Source organism: Perca fluviatilis, chromosome 6, assembly GCF_010015445.1.
Source record: "Perca fluviatilis chromosome 6, GENO_Pfluv_1.0, whole genome shotgun sequence".
NCBI lineage: Eukaryota > Metazoa > Chordata > Actinopteri > Perciformes > Percidae > Perca > Perca fluviatilis.
This window is the reverse complement of record NC_053117.1, coordinates 15,011,100-15,028,218: the sequence shown is the minus strand read 5'-3', so window position 1 is coordinate 15,028,218 and position 17,119 is coordinate 15,011,100. Positions and strand designations below refer to the sequence as shown.

Genomic DNA, 17,119 nt, shown 5'->3' with positions numbered 1-17,119 from the left:
CTCGTTAGTGAGAGAGCGGGTCTTTCTGCCGCCAGCCTCGTCCCCCCTCCGAGATGCTGGACATTGACATCGCCCCCGATTCTGAAAGGCGATTATCCCTCTGGGTATAACTTCCTCCCGGACGGTCTCTGTAATCGGTCCCCGTAGTGCAGGGTCTTCAGAGATGATGGTACCTGAGGTGCCATTACCTTGTTCTGTAATGCTGATGACCGTCCGGCCTCATCTCTGTCTTTTTCCACAACAACTTTGCTAAAGTTAACGTTAGCTACCGTTATCTGTGGCAGATTGTAGCTAGCTGGTAGAAGGCAGCGATTCTTCCAAGCTAACGTTGGCTAGCTCCTCGACATCCTCCTCTTCGGTCATCCAGCTCTTTTTAAAAGCTATTTATTCGCGGGACATTTTTTATAGCAGCCGCTTCTTTCTCTCCCTTTTCCACACTTTCACTCGCTGATACAACCCAATCTGACCGGGGATCAGTTACAAATTAATTCCACTCTTTCAATCTCAACTCGTTCTTAGAAAACTGATCTTGATTCAGTGCGATGTAAACAACCTGCTCTATGCCTACCCACCTTTATCTTTAGCCAATCTACACAGTGCATGCGGCCTTCTCCCAATCATTACATTAAACAACTTTTATTTTATTCTGATTGGATAATTATCACCATAATGATTAATGCCCTGCCGAATGGGTATCGGGCTTGATCGCGATTTCGCCAACAAGGGGGTGCTGCCGCCCACCAAAGGGGTGCTGCCGACCCCTAGCACCCCTACTTCCCGCCTATGAACACACATACACAAACAAAAAAGAGACAAACACACACACACACAAAGACACACACACAGAGACACACACACACACAGACACACACAAACACACACACATGGTTTTAAAAGGATTGTTTTAGCAGTAATAGAAATGATTGATAGCCCAATGACTTCACTGTGTTTTCATTTAAATTTACATTTTATATTATAATCAAGTTGATTTTGTACTGTTAACTGTCTGGTTTTATACAGTCTGCATGTGGCGTCTCCATGGTACGCTGCCTTAACATTCGCTGTGTTTCTTTATTTTGGGTAAAAGTGTCTTTTGTATTTTTTATATTCAGCATTCAGTTCCTTGAGTAAATGCAGTATGTTGATTTGGTTTCTTTCATGGTTATAAATGGTGTTTTTCTCTTCATTTGTTGTCAACATGTAACCTTTTTGCTTTAAATTCTCTCCATTCTTATTAGTTTTAGCATTGGGTGTGAGAACTGTGACCCTGTGTTCCTCATCAGCTGGTTGGAGCCAGAGAGAAATAGAGGACATGTTTGGTGATATATATACTAGCTGTGACTAAGCATTATCTGGCTGGGAGACATGCTTTTAATTTGAAAATGTAAAATATCTTTGACTGTATTATTGCACGTCTCATATAGTCTTCTCATTGTGTGTGTGTTTGTGTTTGTGCTTGTGTGTGTGTTTGTTTGTCTGCATGCTTGTGTGTGTTTGTGTGTTTGTGTGCGTCTGTGTGTGTCTGTCTGTCTGTGTCTGTGTGTGTGTGTGTGTGTGTGTAAGAGTACAGTGTTGTTTTTTACAGTTTTTTACGATCACCATGACAATTTTTTAAATACTTTTAACAACTTTCCTAAACTCTTAACCCAGTTATCACAACCTCTGTGTGTCTAATCTTCCTGATGTTAGTGTGTATGATTAACAATTAACATTTTTACAATATAAATATTGCTGGGAAACCTGTGCAAAAAACCAATAAAGATAATTTCAATACTGTGTATGATTGACTACATGTTTCTGTTGTGTGTGTTAGTGTTCTGGAAGAATTATGTGATTTTGAGTCATGTTTGCATTGTTTTGGTAGACATAGTGTATTGTTCTAGTGTATTATTGGGTTTTGAATATTAGTGTTGGAGTTAAGTTTAAGTTAAGTAACAAATTAATATGATTGAGAAGATATGAGTTTTTTTTTTAAATCATGACTTTATTAGTTATTAGTTATTATAGTTGTATTGTAGACATTAGAGATCCTGATCCACACTCCATACCTACCAGTTGGTGGCGGTAATGCACCAAATCTTTGTTTAGCAACCACCAATAAACTCTAAACAAGAAGAAGAAGAAGAAGTCAGCCAATCACAGCTGGGAGAGGTCCAATCAGCCAGCTTAACAGGAAACACCTGTAAGGCTGCTCAGAGACTTTAAAGCACATGTGTCAAACTCAAGGCCTGTGGGCCAAATCTGGCCCCTTGCAAATTGTGATCCGGCCCGCATAGCAATTAAGATTCACAATAAATTTTGTCCCCACTAGTTGTGCGCCAAACCAAAAATATGGGAAACTGTTTTTCAGCTTGTAAGTATGCAACACTCAAAGCAGAATTTGGCAAATTTGCCGACTTTGAGACTCAGAAATTCCCCCAGAAGAACCAGAGAGTTTAATATTCAGGCTGTGAAAGAGCTTGTTGTGAGTCAGCTGGGTGGGAGCATACTTAGAAAATGTAATCATTGTTTTGCTTGATTTGCTAAACTGTAGGATGGCTTTGGAACTTTTTTGCTGACTTTTTCAGGGCTTTATGTGGACCAAACTGTAAGTGAGAAGACTATATGAGACATGCAATAATTGAGTCAAAGATATTTTACTTTTTCAATGAAATAAAAGCATGTCAATAAACTCTACATGTCTGGCCCTTGACGTGATTCTCTTTTTCCAGTGTTGCACGTATGTAAGTAGTTCTTTTGTAGATTATGGTGAACTTGTGTGTGTTGTAGCAGTGCTTTGCTATTGAGAATAACGTAGCATGCTAGCGTTAGCCAGGTCATTTCAAAATTCAAGATTTTGAACAGCTCACTAGGAGACTGAAGGCAGGACAGATTCAGAAACCGTATCTCACTCAAAACCGCATGGATGGATTTTTTTCAAAGTTTGTATGTGTGTGGAAGCACCAGAGACACAAAATAACACCCCAAATCCCAGAAAAAGTGAATTTTTTCATAATATGGGCACTTTAAAGGTACTGTTTTGAACTTGTTTTTCTGAGAGTATGTATGGTATGTAAGTAAAAAAAGCATCTGTTAAAAGAATCCTTCCCTCCCACCATCTCATAGTATGTTGCATCATCAGATATCACTCCTCGTTCTTCCTCCACGCTGTCGGTGGCCGTCCTGCGTCTGATCATTCTGGATGAAACAGAGAGAAACTTGCTCCAGAGCCACAGACCGCTTTCACACACTACAGACCTCATCTTATTGACAATAATGTCATAAAGGGTTAATGTAAATAAACTATATAAAGCTCAAATATGGGCCGTTTTACGAAAATTGATGGCTAATTGCAAATATGGTAAGACGTTTGGTAAGTGTCGGACTTCAGCGGCGGTGCTGCTGCTTCGCCGCCCGGCCTGCCTTCCTTCACAGACCCCGGCCTGCTGTCAGCTCCGTTAGGCTGGCAGCCCTGACAGAGCTCCAGTGCCTGTAACTCCCCTCTTCCTGCTAGCTAAATGGCCCGTTGTGTGAGAGTGAGAGCGCGGTCAGCGAGCTTGTTACACCAGCAATCTCTTACCATGTTACACACAATGTCACGCCACTTAGCTATACAACATACCTAAATGTCTTATAAAGCTAACAACGGTGTCCGATTTCAAGTTAATGAATATTTGTGAACTGTAAGGGTTTCGTTAGCTGCGACTGTCCCTACAATCCTATGTGTACAAGATTGCGGCTAGTTAGCTTTGTTTTTGGTCGTAATTCGAGTATATTTACAGTTTGAATTTCATCACGCCACTTATACAACATCTAACTGAATGTTTTATAAAGCTAACAACGGTGTCCGATTTCAAGTTAATGAATATTTGTGAGCTGTAAGGGTTTCGTTAGCTGCGACTGTCCCTTCAATCCTAGCAATGTGTAGCTGCAAATCACGGATAGTTAGCTTCATTTTCGGCGTAATTCTGAGTATATATACAGTTTGAATTTCGTCACGCCAGTTATACAACATCTAACTAAATGTCTTATAAAGCTAACAACTGTGTCCAATTTCAAGTTAATGAATTTTTGTGAATTCCAGAGGAATTCTAAGAGGAGGCTAGCTAGCTCTCATTGATAGAGCTACATCCAGCCGCAGGCTCTATCAATGAGACTCACGGACAAGAGGCGTGTATTTCCCCAATCGTTTGTTTAAATAACTCAACACATTATAATTACACACATTAAAAGATTAACTGAAACCTGTGGTAAGACATTGCTGGTGTAACAAGCTCGCTGACTGCGCTCTCACTCACACACAATCGGCATTTAGCTAGCAGGAAGAGGGGAGTTTCAGGCCCTGGAGCTCTGTCAGGGCAGGGGCATTTGGTTGTCATTAGCCCAAGAGACGGTGACTTTGCGCGGGTATGGAGTGCTGTGGGCTGCCAGTCGTGACGGAGCTCCAAGTACCTCATAGCAGGCCGGGGTCTGTGAAGGAAGGCAGGCCGGGCGGCGCGGCAGCAACACAGGCAGCACCGGCGCTGAACTACGACACACAGTCGGACAAAATTTGCAATTAGCCATCCATTTTCGTAAAGCGGCCCATATTTGAGCTTTACATAGTTGATTTCTCACATAAAAAAGTTCCAGAAGTGAATTTTGTAATGGAATAGCAGAGATCTGCGTGACCTAGCTAGATTCAGAAGACTACCTGATCTTAGGTCAGTTGTGTAGCCTATGTAAATGTTGGGGTGTGACCGTTCTCTTAATACACCCATGGGCTGACAAAGGTTCCGGTTTTTGGGAGGTTGACGTCCACTTCCAGCTTTGTTGAGATTCACCCATTTTCGGTGGCAGTTTTAAAATATGAGATTTTCATAGTAAAGGGGTGTCAATGGGATTTTGAGCTTCTATGTATGTCCTATTTACCCACCGAACTGTCGTTATTCAACTATGACAGGGTGAAATCAGTTTTGCATTCTATCACCCCTTGTTGTTTCTGTGATCAGTTCAGTAGAGTAATGGCAGTGGGAAAGAAGCTGTTCTTATGTCTGGTTGGTTTTGTGCACATTGATCTGTAGTGCCTGCCAGAGGGGAGGAGGTTCAGCAACGACAAAACAACTTCTCTTCTGCAGACGAGGACTCTCAGTAAAAGCTGACTGTTTAGTCTAAATTCTGAAGCTGTCGTTGAAGTTGCAGTATAGGGAACGACCTGACCATGTGATGGCTGTATATCTTGTTCTTCTTGCTGCAGGTAAAATGAAGACAGTATCTCTGGAACATGAGATTTCTACTTTCTCAGTTTGCTCTCTGATTGGATGAAGAAACAATGGGTGGGATGGCTTCAGACCAGACGTGGCATGGAAATGATCAACCGGTGCACTGTTGTTGAACAGTAACAAAAAGGGACCAAAGTTTGGAAAGTTTGCATGATGACATTAAATGTGCTGAGGGTTTGTTTAACATGATTCAACCTGCCTCCACACAGAACCATTCACCTCCAGTTCTTTTATTCTTCTTCTCTGTGTGTGTGTGTGTGTGTGTGTGTGTGTGTGTGTGTGTGTGTGTGTGTGTGTGTGTGTGTGTGTGTGTGTGTGTGTGTGTGTTGGTGTGTATGTGCATGTGTGTGAGTGATTTCTGTAAAGAGTTGCTGTTCAGAGAAAATGAAAGTAAAGAGTCCCATTACATGATGAACCTGTTAATTGTTGACTCACGTTGGGTTTATTTGTTTCCACCTGCCTCCACAAAGTACCATTCAGCTCCAGTTCTTTTATTCTTCATTTAATATTAGAAAGGTTTAGAGAGAGTTACCCTAAATATGTTCAGCTCAACGGAGAAACATACTTTTTTTCTTTCTACTAGTGTGAAAGATGTTTCTGTCTGTTAAGAGTCTGGCTTTAAAATGAACTCCAGACTGCAGTTTACCTGCTGAGAGTTTAGATTTCAAACTGGAGTCATTGTTAGTGATATATTTCCCTCTCTGTAAACAGGGAGTAACAAGTTCCTGTGTGTGTGTGCGTGTGTGTGTGTGAGTGTGAGCTAATCGAATGAACACCATAAGTAGACTACAGCCTACAGGTGTAGTATTTGTGGAACCAATCTGTGATTCCCTGATCACAATGATGGCAATTATATCTGATTTAGCCTAGCTTATTCACCACGGAGTCCAACTTTGTTGTGCAATGTTAGATAAAATTGCTAACTGTAGGCAAATGTAGCTTAGGAGTAGCTTACAACGAGTTTTTAAAGTGTTCCATAACGGCTTGAGCACCGCTAAAAATAGCCTAGTGCTTATATATATATATATATATATATATATATATATATATATATATATATATATATATAGTAGGACTACTGTGTTTTGTTTTCTCTTTTATATGAAGATCATTTTCTAGTTGATTACAAAACGTTTTGTATGTGATTGTCAGTGATATGATGGAGGGAGGGGGATATAGGGAGAGAGAGAGGACAAAGAGAGGGACCTGGAAGAACCAGGTGAGAAAGTGGACATATATTGTATGGGCAACAACACTTAAAACACTCAAAATATTCCATTCACATTATATTTCCATATACATTTCATGGAGGACTAGGCTCTTAAGAAAAAGAGATGTTGTATTTTCCCAATCTGGTTCAGAGGCATTATTAGATTAGATTATTCATCATTTAGCTGTACAACCATATCGGTTTCTATCAATGTTGTAAATGAAAAAGCCCCCCCAAAGGTCAGATCCTAGAATCGCCCCTGGTGTGTTCTTGTAAAGAGTTCCAGTTCAGAGAAAACAAATGATACATACGAGTCACATTTCATGTTGAATCATGTTGACTTTACTTATGTTGGAAGTTAGAGTCCTCTTCATCAGGGCCGGAGTTCAGAGTTTTTAAACCGTCTAACAGAACAACGTATTTATGAACGGGTTTGTATGAAACTAGAGGGCCGCCAGCCGGTCTACAACAGTTACATTTATTACAGAGCTTGTCTTTAAAAGTGTGTGTGTGTGTGTGTGTGTGTGTGTGTGTGTGTCTCTGTGTGTGTGTGTCTGTGTGTGTGCATGCGTGCATGAGAGATTTCTGTAAAGAGTTGCTGTTCAGAGAAAACGAAAGTAAAGAATGACATTACATTATGAACCTGTTCATTGTGGAATCAGGTTGGGTGTTTTGTTTAAAGACTTCACAAATGTGCTCACTGTCAGCAAACATTCTCCCCACCATCAAAACTGCTCCATCCATGTTTGACTAGCTAACTACAACAGTAGGACCTGTTCCCATAGCTCAAAATAGATTTTCTTCGCCACCTCATCCCAACACAGACACAAGATTTTACGTTAATCTTGATCGCTATACGTATGTGAGTACTGTCGATAGCAAAAAAAAATTAGCCGAATCGGTGGTAGCAACACGGAGCTGCTGCAGCCAGGGTGCGAACTACGGGGGAGCTAGGGGGAGCTCGGCTCCCCTTAATAAGACATGGGCTCCCCTGAAAACGTGATTTGTGAAATTTTGGGGGGTCTCTAAAAATATTGACAATGTGTCATTTTGACGTGCAATTTCAGTTTTGTGTAATGTGATCATCGTGGATTATTATGTGTAAAACTGCAAAAATATAATTCATGCGTGATGGTGATTTAAACCCAATTCACTTCAATAAAGATAACTGCTATTCTTGTTATGAGCATCAAGGAGTTGGCGGTGCGGGGTGCAAATCCAACTCATGTTTAGTAGGCTACATGTTAACTCAAAGATTCGTAAAAAATATAAACATTGGAGGACCGGTGTCGATTACGCAAAGTCCTTGAAATCCATTCTGCAGTAAGCATCATATAGCCATGGCAAAAAGAAAACAAGGTAGTTTAATTAATTTTGGTTTTACTAAGAAACTGTGTCGCGATGACGTTAATAGCACGACTAATTCACCTGCTGCGAGCCCTGTTAGCACACCTCCCCCCGGGGTGACAACGCAAGAAGAAGCTGAAGAAATAATTTCCTCTCTGACTGAAGATGATCCTAACCCCTCTCGCTCCTCTCTCCTGTTAAATTGGAACAGCCGGCAGTGGAGAGCCTGGAATAGCCGATATATATACATGGCTGTTTGTTAAGGATGGAAGCTTGGGGTGCGTCGCTAAGGTCTAATTGAACGGAGGAGTTCTGGTATTCTTCGGTAGCCTGAGTAACTTTCACCGTTGTTCATGTGAAATCTCAAAAACAGCCTGATGCTTTGTTTATATATTTCTGGCTGGCTGTTTGCCCTATCTATTCCTGTCGATAAAGTATGATAGGGTAAATCCTGTAGTGCATACACTTGTAGCTGTTATGTATCTTTCTAAGTCATTGTAAGTTGCAAGCGCACGACCCCCACCCCCCTCGCGTGGAAAAAAATGGGCTCCCCGAAGGCCACGGTATAGTTCGAACACTGGCTGCAGCTAATGCCGAGAGCTCCCACTCAGCTAAAACAGCAGTTTTGGGGTCATAAGATAAAGAGTGCCTTTGTGACTCTTAACAGACACAAAATGCATTAAAATATCTGTGCAACATAAACAGGGCCCTTACTTGACAACACAATGTGTTTTCAACCCAGATATTGTTTCAATTCACCTACCCTGTTAGCTGCTAGCTGCCGTCTGGGATGAGTGAGTGTGTTCAGCAAGGGTTCGGTAATAAATTCTTGCAGCAGTTCTGTATGTATTTGTAGCATATATATCCATTTTGTGTGCAATCCATCTGGTTTGATGAATAGGAGTCTCGGCAATGGCGAAGTGCATGTTAGTGGTCTTAGCTGAGCTAGCAGGCCCGACCGGCATCCTTCTACTTCCTCCCCGCCTCCCTCGCCTGCTGCGGCCAACAACAATCCACAGGCACCCGCTGGTCTGGTGGATGTCCTCCAGAGGACAGTTCATGCATTCGTGGCGAAATCTTTAAGTTTATTGCCCCCTCAAAAATAGGTAATTGAGCACTGTAGTGGTTATGATCATATCAGTGATTATGTAACTACATGGAAACGGGCCAAATTATGTCTGTTTCTTGTAAAGTAACAGTGTTACTGAAGGCTAGCTATAGTCTTGCACTGAAGTCCCGTGGGAAAGAGCGGAGGTGTTTTCAAGGGAAGAAGCTTGGAGTAATGTAACTATGGAGCTAGTGCTAGTCTTCAGCAACGCTATTACTGTACAAATAACAGGCATCATTTGGCCTGTTTCCATGTAGTACCCAAGTGGGATGGCTTCAGACAAGATGTGGCATGTTTAATGATCAAACTGAATAGAAACAACAAGGGACCCAAGTTTGGAAAGTTTGCATGATGACATTAAATGTGCTAAGGGTTAGTGTAAAGTGCTTCAACCTGCCTCCACACAGAACCATTCACCTCCAGTTCTTTTATTCTTCATTTAAAGAGAGCGTTACCCTAAATATGTTCAGCTATGTTCAGAGAAAGATCCTTTTTAAAAAGCTGCTGTCTATGCCACACCTGGCAATATGGGGCTGTTGAAAATACTACATGGTTTATTGGAGAAATTTAAAATATAGTCAAAGTGAAGTCAAATAAATGTTTTCTTTCTACTAGTGTGAAAGATGTTTCTGTCTGTTAAGAGTCTGGCTTTAAAATGAACTCCAGACTGCAGTTTACCTGCTGAGAGTTTAGATTTCAGACTGAAGTCATTGTTAGTAATATATTTCCCTCTCTGCAAACAGGGAGTAACAAGTTCCTGTGTGTTGTGTGTGTGTGTGTGTGTGTGTGTGTGTGTGTGTGTGTGTGTGTGTGTGTGTGTGTGTGTGTGTGTGTGTGTGTGTGTGTGTGTGTGTGTGTGTGTGTGTGTGTTCTTGTAAAGAGTTCCAGTTCAGAGAAAACAAATGATACATATGAGTCACATTTCATGTTGAATCATGTTGACTTTACTTATGTTGGAAATTGGAGTCCTCTTCATCAGGGCCGGAGTTCAGAGATTTTAAACCGTCTAACAGAACAACGTATTTAATATAATGTATTAAGAAATCTCTTTGGCAGTGAACATGGACATGTTCATGTCAATGAAGCTAATTTGAAATTGATGAATCAACTAAAACATCTCTCACTAAACCTTTTCTAACTGATTTTAAAATGGGAAATAAAGAATAAAGGAGTGTAGGTGTCATGTTACAGTTGGAGCACATTACACACAACGTCAGCAGATTTCATCAGCCAAACTGTTTTCTGACCAGAGTGGTGCAGAGAGAGAGAGAGAGAGAGAGAGATAGAGAGAGAGAGAGTTGCTTCATCCATCATGGAGATGTAGAACATTGTTTCTACATCAAAACATCTTTTATATAAAACAATATTCTAACAATACAATTATACCAGCAGTTAGATATCGTATATAACATCTAGTACTGATATCAGTCACACAACAGTTTTGACTTGTCACTGGTGCAACTCTGTCTGTCTAAGACTCTGGATGTGATATCTCACTCCGCCCTGATCTCATCCCATTTCTTTGTCGTCCAATCAGAGAGCAGGCTAAAAGCAATAAAACACAGATACCAAAAAGCTGTCCTCATTAATCTGCAGCAAAGAAAAGAAGAAGACCAAACATCAAACCGTCATGGCGTTACTAACCTTCATACAGAGTTTGGAAATCAACGATCATGATCTGCAGATGAAATTCGGCAAAAAAATTGTTGTCGTGTCATTCGTTGACCCGACGATGAATTATAAAAGTTACAGTTTACTAGAAATTGTTTACCGTTTACTTAAATCTGTTCGGATCAATGGGGAAATGCTCGGCCGTGTTCTTTTAAAGAAGCTGCTCTCCTTGCTGTATAGAGCCGGTCTGTGGCTAAAGAGGAAATTTCACTGTTTCATACCGAGAGATAAACGGTATCGCAGCCTACACCTTACTACGGAACTACGACATCTCATCGCAAATACCTGCAACGGTGTAGCAGCTGTTCAACCCATTACAAACGAGTTGAAGCGGCGTTACAAACGGGTTGAAGCGGCGTTGCAAACGAGTTGGAGCGGCGTTGCAAACGAGTTGGAGCGGCGTTGCAAACGACACAACTAATCTAAACCGACCTGCTATCCGGGAAAACACCATGCCAAGATAACGCTAACGGGTCCACGGCACAAGCGACGCTTTAATTCTGGTTTATTAATTGTGTCTAAATGTCAAATAAACAAAAAAATACTCAATAAGTCACGTGTCGTTTGATATTTCTCTCAGTTGTTAACCCTGCTGTAATGTGTACATCCTATGGTCATTTCACATGTAAAATAGGTGCATCACACTGCTTTTTTTGTTGAAGAACAGTTGCGTCTTTTCGTTTCACTTTTTTTCACTCAAGGCGTTCACGGCGCTCTGAAACTCAAAAGCAAAATGCTTCACTCTCACTGATAATCATAACAAAAAGTTGCCCCAGGCTGCTAAAACAAGCCCTGTCTGAACTTTAAACACGCCATAACTGTGTTGGTGAGTTGGTGACTGTGTGAGCGGTGTGACGATGGCTGTCTCCAGTGTCTTACAGGAAATGTGAGTATTCAGATTCACTTTTCATTAAGGTTTTTGTGTAAAGTCATTGTTAACTAACAACCTGATTTCTCCTATACTCATAAGACTTATTTCATTAACAGGAGGACAAGTGCATTTCTGAACTATGTTCCCTTAAGAGTACAGTGTTGTTGTTTTTTACAGTTTTTCACGATCGCCATGATCATTTTTTCAATACTTTTAACAACTTTCCTAAACTCTTAACACAGTTAGCACAACATCTGTCTGTGTAGCCTATATAGTTAACACTTTTCTTATTGCTTTGACACAAAATGCATACAGTTAACACAAATTTAAAATGCTTGAACTTCTTTTACACACAAGCTCCACCAAGACCAAAACAATAGATATTTACTGCCAATTTACAAATGCTTTCACACTGTATGTCAGAACAGATAACATCATGTTCTGAAATTGAAACAGGACTATATCCCCTGCATGTTATTCCATTGCTACTGACAAACAGCTGATTGAAGTTAAGCAAATTGATCAATAACTGCTTATTGACATCTAGGAAACACTCAGGTGTTGAGGTTATTTTAATCACATGACCATATGGTAGTACATAAAAGAGGACCTGTTTGGGCTGATCTTGTGTGGAAAGGGAACAATATAGATGAACAAAGAAAGTAAGAAAAATGCCTGCAGTAAGGAGAGGAAGAGGAGTACCAGGACAATTCTGTCTGTCTTCTTTTTTTCATAAATGGTACATTCTATAAAGCTACTCTGAGAGGGGTCATTCATTTTGACAACAAACAAAATGAATGCATTTACTAAACCCAAAAAACAAAAATGTAGAGAGGGTTCAAGAGAAACTGCAGTGTTAAACACAATCTATGATCAATACAATATACTATTGTCTATTGTCTAAAGGGAAGACCTCACACACAATACAGTTTTTTACGATCACTATGACAATTTTTTTTTAACAACTTTCCTAAACTCTTAACGCACCAACACACCTACATCACACGATTGGCAAAACAGCTAATTTCATGCTCAAAATCACACATTGTAAACTAAACTCCAACACTGATTTTCAAAATACAATAATTCACTAACACAATACACTATGTTTACCAAAACAATGCAAACATGTCTAATATTCTCTCCCAACAGGAATATTTAGTCAATCATAGAACAATATCATACAAAACAATAACATCAGATGGAATTACAGAAACTGCATTAATGTATGTGTCAGGTCTGCCCTTATACAACAGAAAAATAGTAAATTGGGTTGATCATAAATTGTGTTTTACACTGCAGTTTCTCTTGAAGCCTCTCTACATTTTTGTTTTTTTGGGTTTAGTAAATGCATTCATTTTTATTTCCTTTGCTGTAGAGATTCAATACAAAAAATAAATGATCCATCTCAGAGTAGCTTTATAGATTATATGGTTTACTGTTTGAGAAAAGAAGACATAGACAGAATTGTCCTGGTACTTGTCTTCCTCTCACTCGTGCAGCATTTTTTCTTACTTTCTTTGTGTTCATCTTTATTGTTCATTTTCACACAAAATCAGCCCAAATATGTCCTCTTTTACTGTATGTACTACAGTAACATATGGTCATGCGATTGAAAGAACCTCAACACCTCTGTGTTTCCTAGATAGGAGTCAGCTGTGATTGATCTATTTGCATAGCTTCAATCAGCTGTTTCTCAATAAATGCATGTATAAAATCCAGGGCATATATTTGTGTTTAAAATTACAATATGATCAGCTGTTCAGGTTTACTTTAGCCTATAAGTTAGGTTTAGAATATGATGTTATCTGTTCAGACATAAAGTGTGAAAGCATTTGTAAATTTGGCAATAAAGATCTATTGTTTTGGTCTTGGTTGAGCTTGTGTGTAAATGAAATTCAAGCATTTTAAATGTGTGTTAACTATATGCATTTTGTGTCAAAACAATAAGAAATGTGTTAAATGTATAGCCTACACAGACGGATGTTGTGCTAACTGTGTTAAAAGTTTAGGAAAGTTGTTAAAAGTATTAAAAAAAATTGTCATAGCAATCGTGAAAAACTAAAAAACAACAGTGTACTCTTAAGGGAACATATTAAAAATTGTAGGTTTGGATCCAAACGCAGAGGAGGACATGAGAAGACAAATGAAAAGGTAACGGTAATCAGGGACTTATCTAGTAAAGCATGCAAACAATAGAATGGATCAAGGATAACAAAACAGAGAACACAAACAACACAACAAAACATTTTCCTCTAAGTTTACCTCTAAGTAAGGCATTTTTAGTACTACTGCAGAAATAGGTGTTATAATATACATTTCAATCTGATTTCACCAACTGGCAGAATTTATCAGTTTACTTTTCTCTTTTGCCCAAATGCATAACAACAGCTTTATTTTAACTCTGTTATCGTTTTTTACAGTCTATATAATTTAGCCAAGATAGCTTAGAGTTTCTTCCTATTTGCAATTTGTTAGAAGTTTAATTTGGATCTTCTCCTTTGACTGTACAGTCTGAAATACTGTAATAAATAAAAAAAGTTTTTGTTGCTATTTTAGGATGCTGATGAAGACTCTGTCGCAAGATCTTGCTGTGCAAGGAGGAAAATCTACAACATCAATACTAATGGGTCAGAGGGCCCTGACAACATCAGTGTGGTGGTAGATGGTTCTACCATTGTTAAGGTTAGACTGTTGGGGGACTTCCTACACTGAGCTCCTCTCTCTCTCTCTCTCTCTCTCTCTCTCTCTCTCTCTCTCTCTCTCTCCATCTGTGTGCATTCATGTCCCAGTGATGCTTGTTACTAACCTATCTCCGGGGAGATTGTTCCCCGGAGTCCTTATGTTTTATCTCCTCACAGATTTCTCTGGATTGGGGTGGCACCTTAACCGTTGTTGCCGCTGCCGTGGTCCTGCTCTACGCCCTGAAGTCTTATTTCTGTATCTCTCTCTCTCTCTCTCTCTCTCTCTCTCTCTCTCTCCCACCAACCGGCAGCGTCAGATGGCCGCCCCCCCCAAAGAGTCTGGTTCTGTCTGAGGTTTCTGCCTGTTGAAAGGAAGTTTTTTCTCACCACTGTTGCTCTTGGGGGGAATTGTTGGGTCTCTGTCAATCACAGAGTGTGGTCTAGACCTACTCTATCTGTAAAGGGTCCGTCTGTGATTTGACAAATAAAACTGAATTGAATCCCAATGTCCTGTCAGACCATATTTACACTTTCCACACACTCATCCTAAACCACGGTCATAAAAAACACAAAGGGAAAATAATTGTCTGTTTTGTAGATCTAAAAAGGGCTTTGATATAATTTGGCATCATGGATTGTTCTTCCATCTCTTTCAGTGTGGCATATGATGATTTAATGAAATCCAAATACCCTGACAACTAATGCTGTATAAAAACAGGAAACAATAAAGAGTTGATGCAACTTATCCCTCTTTAATAGTAGCTAGCTCCAGCTAAATGATAATTAAACTTCTGCCTCCCTGTATTCCAGTTAATCTAACACGTTAGCCTTCTAGATCCAACAGCTCTGACAGAAACTAGTTAAAATCCATGATACTCTGCCTAAATTATTTTTTAAATGTTTTTAATTGCATAGCTCTAAATATATTTCAAATATTAATTATCTTCAGTCAGGTTAGTTTTCAAAGGCCTTGAAAACTGCAGTAATACAACCTCATTTAAAATAGTCTAATCTGGATGCTTCTGCAATAACTAACTGTAAGCCTATATCATTGGACCGGGATCACATGGCTAGAAAATGCACGTCACAGCAGTGAGTGAACAAACACTAACTTGCTTTCACTTTACTTGATACTGTGTGACTCCTGTTTGTAGAAAGGGAAATATACTGTCTGTTAGTGTAACAGGTGTGATCTAGTGTTGTGTTATAGAGAGACGCCACAGGCCAGTATTCCTAGTTGAGTGTTTTCAACAGACAGTTTGTTGAGACCAGTTGGAGAGTAGAAGATAAAAACCAACCAACCAAACAGGAAGAATATTCTAATATATGAAAGATGCTGACAACATACCATAATATCCAGAATAAAATGAAAGAGATTTATCGCCCTCTGCTGATCAAAGTGTTAAACTTTAGGCCACTGTGAAATCTCTGCATGGAGCCTCCACACAACCATAAAGACTGTTTAAAAAACCTGAATCATTCCCATGGGGAACACCAATGTCTTTACAAAATGTTCTGACAACATTCAGTCTGGACCAAAAGGGCTTCACCAATACGTTCAAGTGCCCATAATATAAATGTTGGTACAGAGGCCTCATGATTCAATCTGCTCATAAGAAACTAAATATAAAAAACAGAGACCTGAACACAGGGTCAAAAGAGGAGCTGCAGCAATGTGCAGTACAACAAAAATATGGTGTTTTTTGAAAATGAAACCTTGTAAACCTATTCTGACATAACCTCTAAATACAACTATGAACATGAAAATGAACATAATATGGGAGCTTTAAATCCTCAAATACAACATTAGACAAAAACATCAATATTACGAATAATATGTATTACGTAGTATCTACCAAGCAGTAATTACTACGTCACTTCCGGAATATTTCGCTGTTTTATTTTTAACGTTACTACGGTGCATAACTTACTGGAACAAAACTGAGCAACGTGTTGTTGCTGGTGACCAAACCACTGATTAAATAAATGTACATTGAAGCGATACATTGATCGCTGTCCGATTCTCTGATATGAATGCCTGCATTGTATTGTGGGATATGGGCTTTGCATGCGTCCAGCTCGGCCCATATCTTAGTGTTCTGTCTTACAGCATACTGTAATATTTTACTGGTAGTAAGACCAAAATAATATTATTACAATAAAGAAATGAATACCATGATAACATCTAAATAAATGTTGATAGAAATGTTGTTGTTAATAAACAAAGCAATCTAGCTTCCTTGGTAATAAGACTGAAATAATAAAATTAAAAGAAATACATATAAACCGCCAGGGCTGCGCTTTGTCACCAATCCTGTTTGTAATATTTATGGACAGGATATCGAGGCGTAGTCGGGGTGGGGAGGGGTTGCAGTTCGGTGGGCTGGGGATCTCATCGCTGCTCTTTGCAGATGATGTGGTCCTGATGGCATCATCGGCCTGTGACCTTCAGCACTCACTGGATCGGTTCGCAGCCGAGTGTGAAGCGGTTGGGATGAGGATCAGCACCTCTAAATCGGAGGCCATGGTTCTCAGCAGGAAACCGATGGAATGCCTTCTCCAGGTAGGGAATGAGTCCTTACCCCAAGTGAAGGAGTTCAAGTACCTTGGGGTTTTGTTGCGAGTGAGAGGGGACAATGGACGGGGAGATTGGTCGGAGAATCGGTGCGCGAGCGTGCGGACCGTTGTAGCCAAAAGAGAGCTGAGCCAGAAGGCAAAGCTCTCGATCTACCGGTCAGTTTCCGTTCCTACCCTCAGCTATGGTCATGAAGGCTGGGTCATGACCGCGAAAGACACAGATCCAGGGTACAAGCGCGAAATGGGTTTCCTCAGGAGGGTGGCTGGCGTCTCCCTTAGAGATAGGGTGAGAAGCTCAGTCATCCGTGAGGAGCTCGGAGTGAGCCGCTGCTCTTCCGCGTCGAAAGGAGCCAGTTGAGGTGGTTCGGGCATCTGGTAAGGATGCCCCTGGGGCGCCTCCCTCGAGGAGGT

General features: G+C 40.2%; 1 long non-coding RNA gene across 1 annotated transcript; it reads left to right on the top strand.

Moving 5' to 3' along the window:
- The first annotated feature begins 10,402 nt into the window (after positions 1-10,402).
- On the top strand, positions 10,403-14,623 carry LOC120559984. Its single transcript, XR_005639397.1, has 3 exons — positions 10,403-11,462; positions 13,556-13,601; positions 14,007-14,623. It is a non-coding gene; the product is annotated as an uncharacterized LOC120559984 (long non-coding RNA).
- Positions 14,624-17,119: the final 2,496 nt, after the last annotated feature.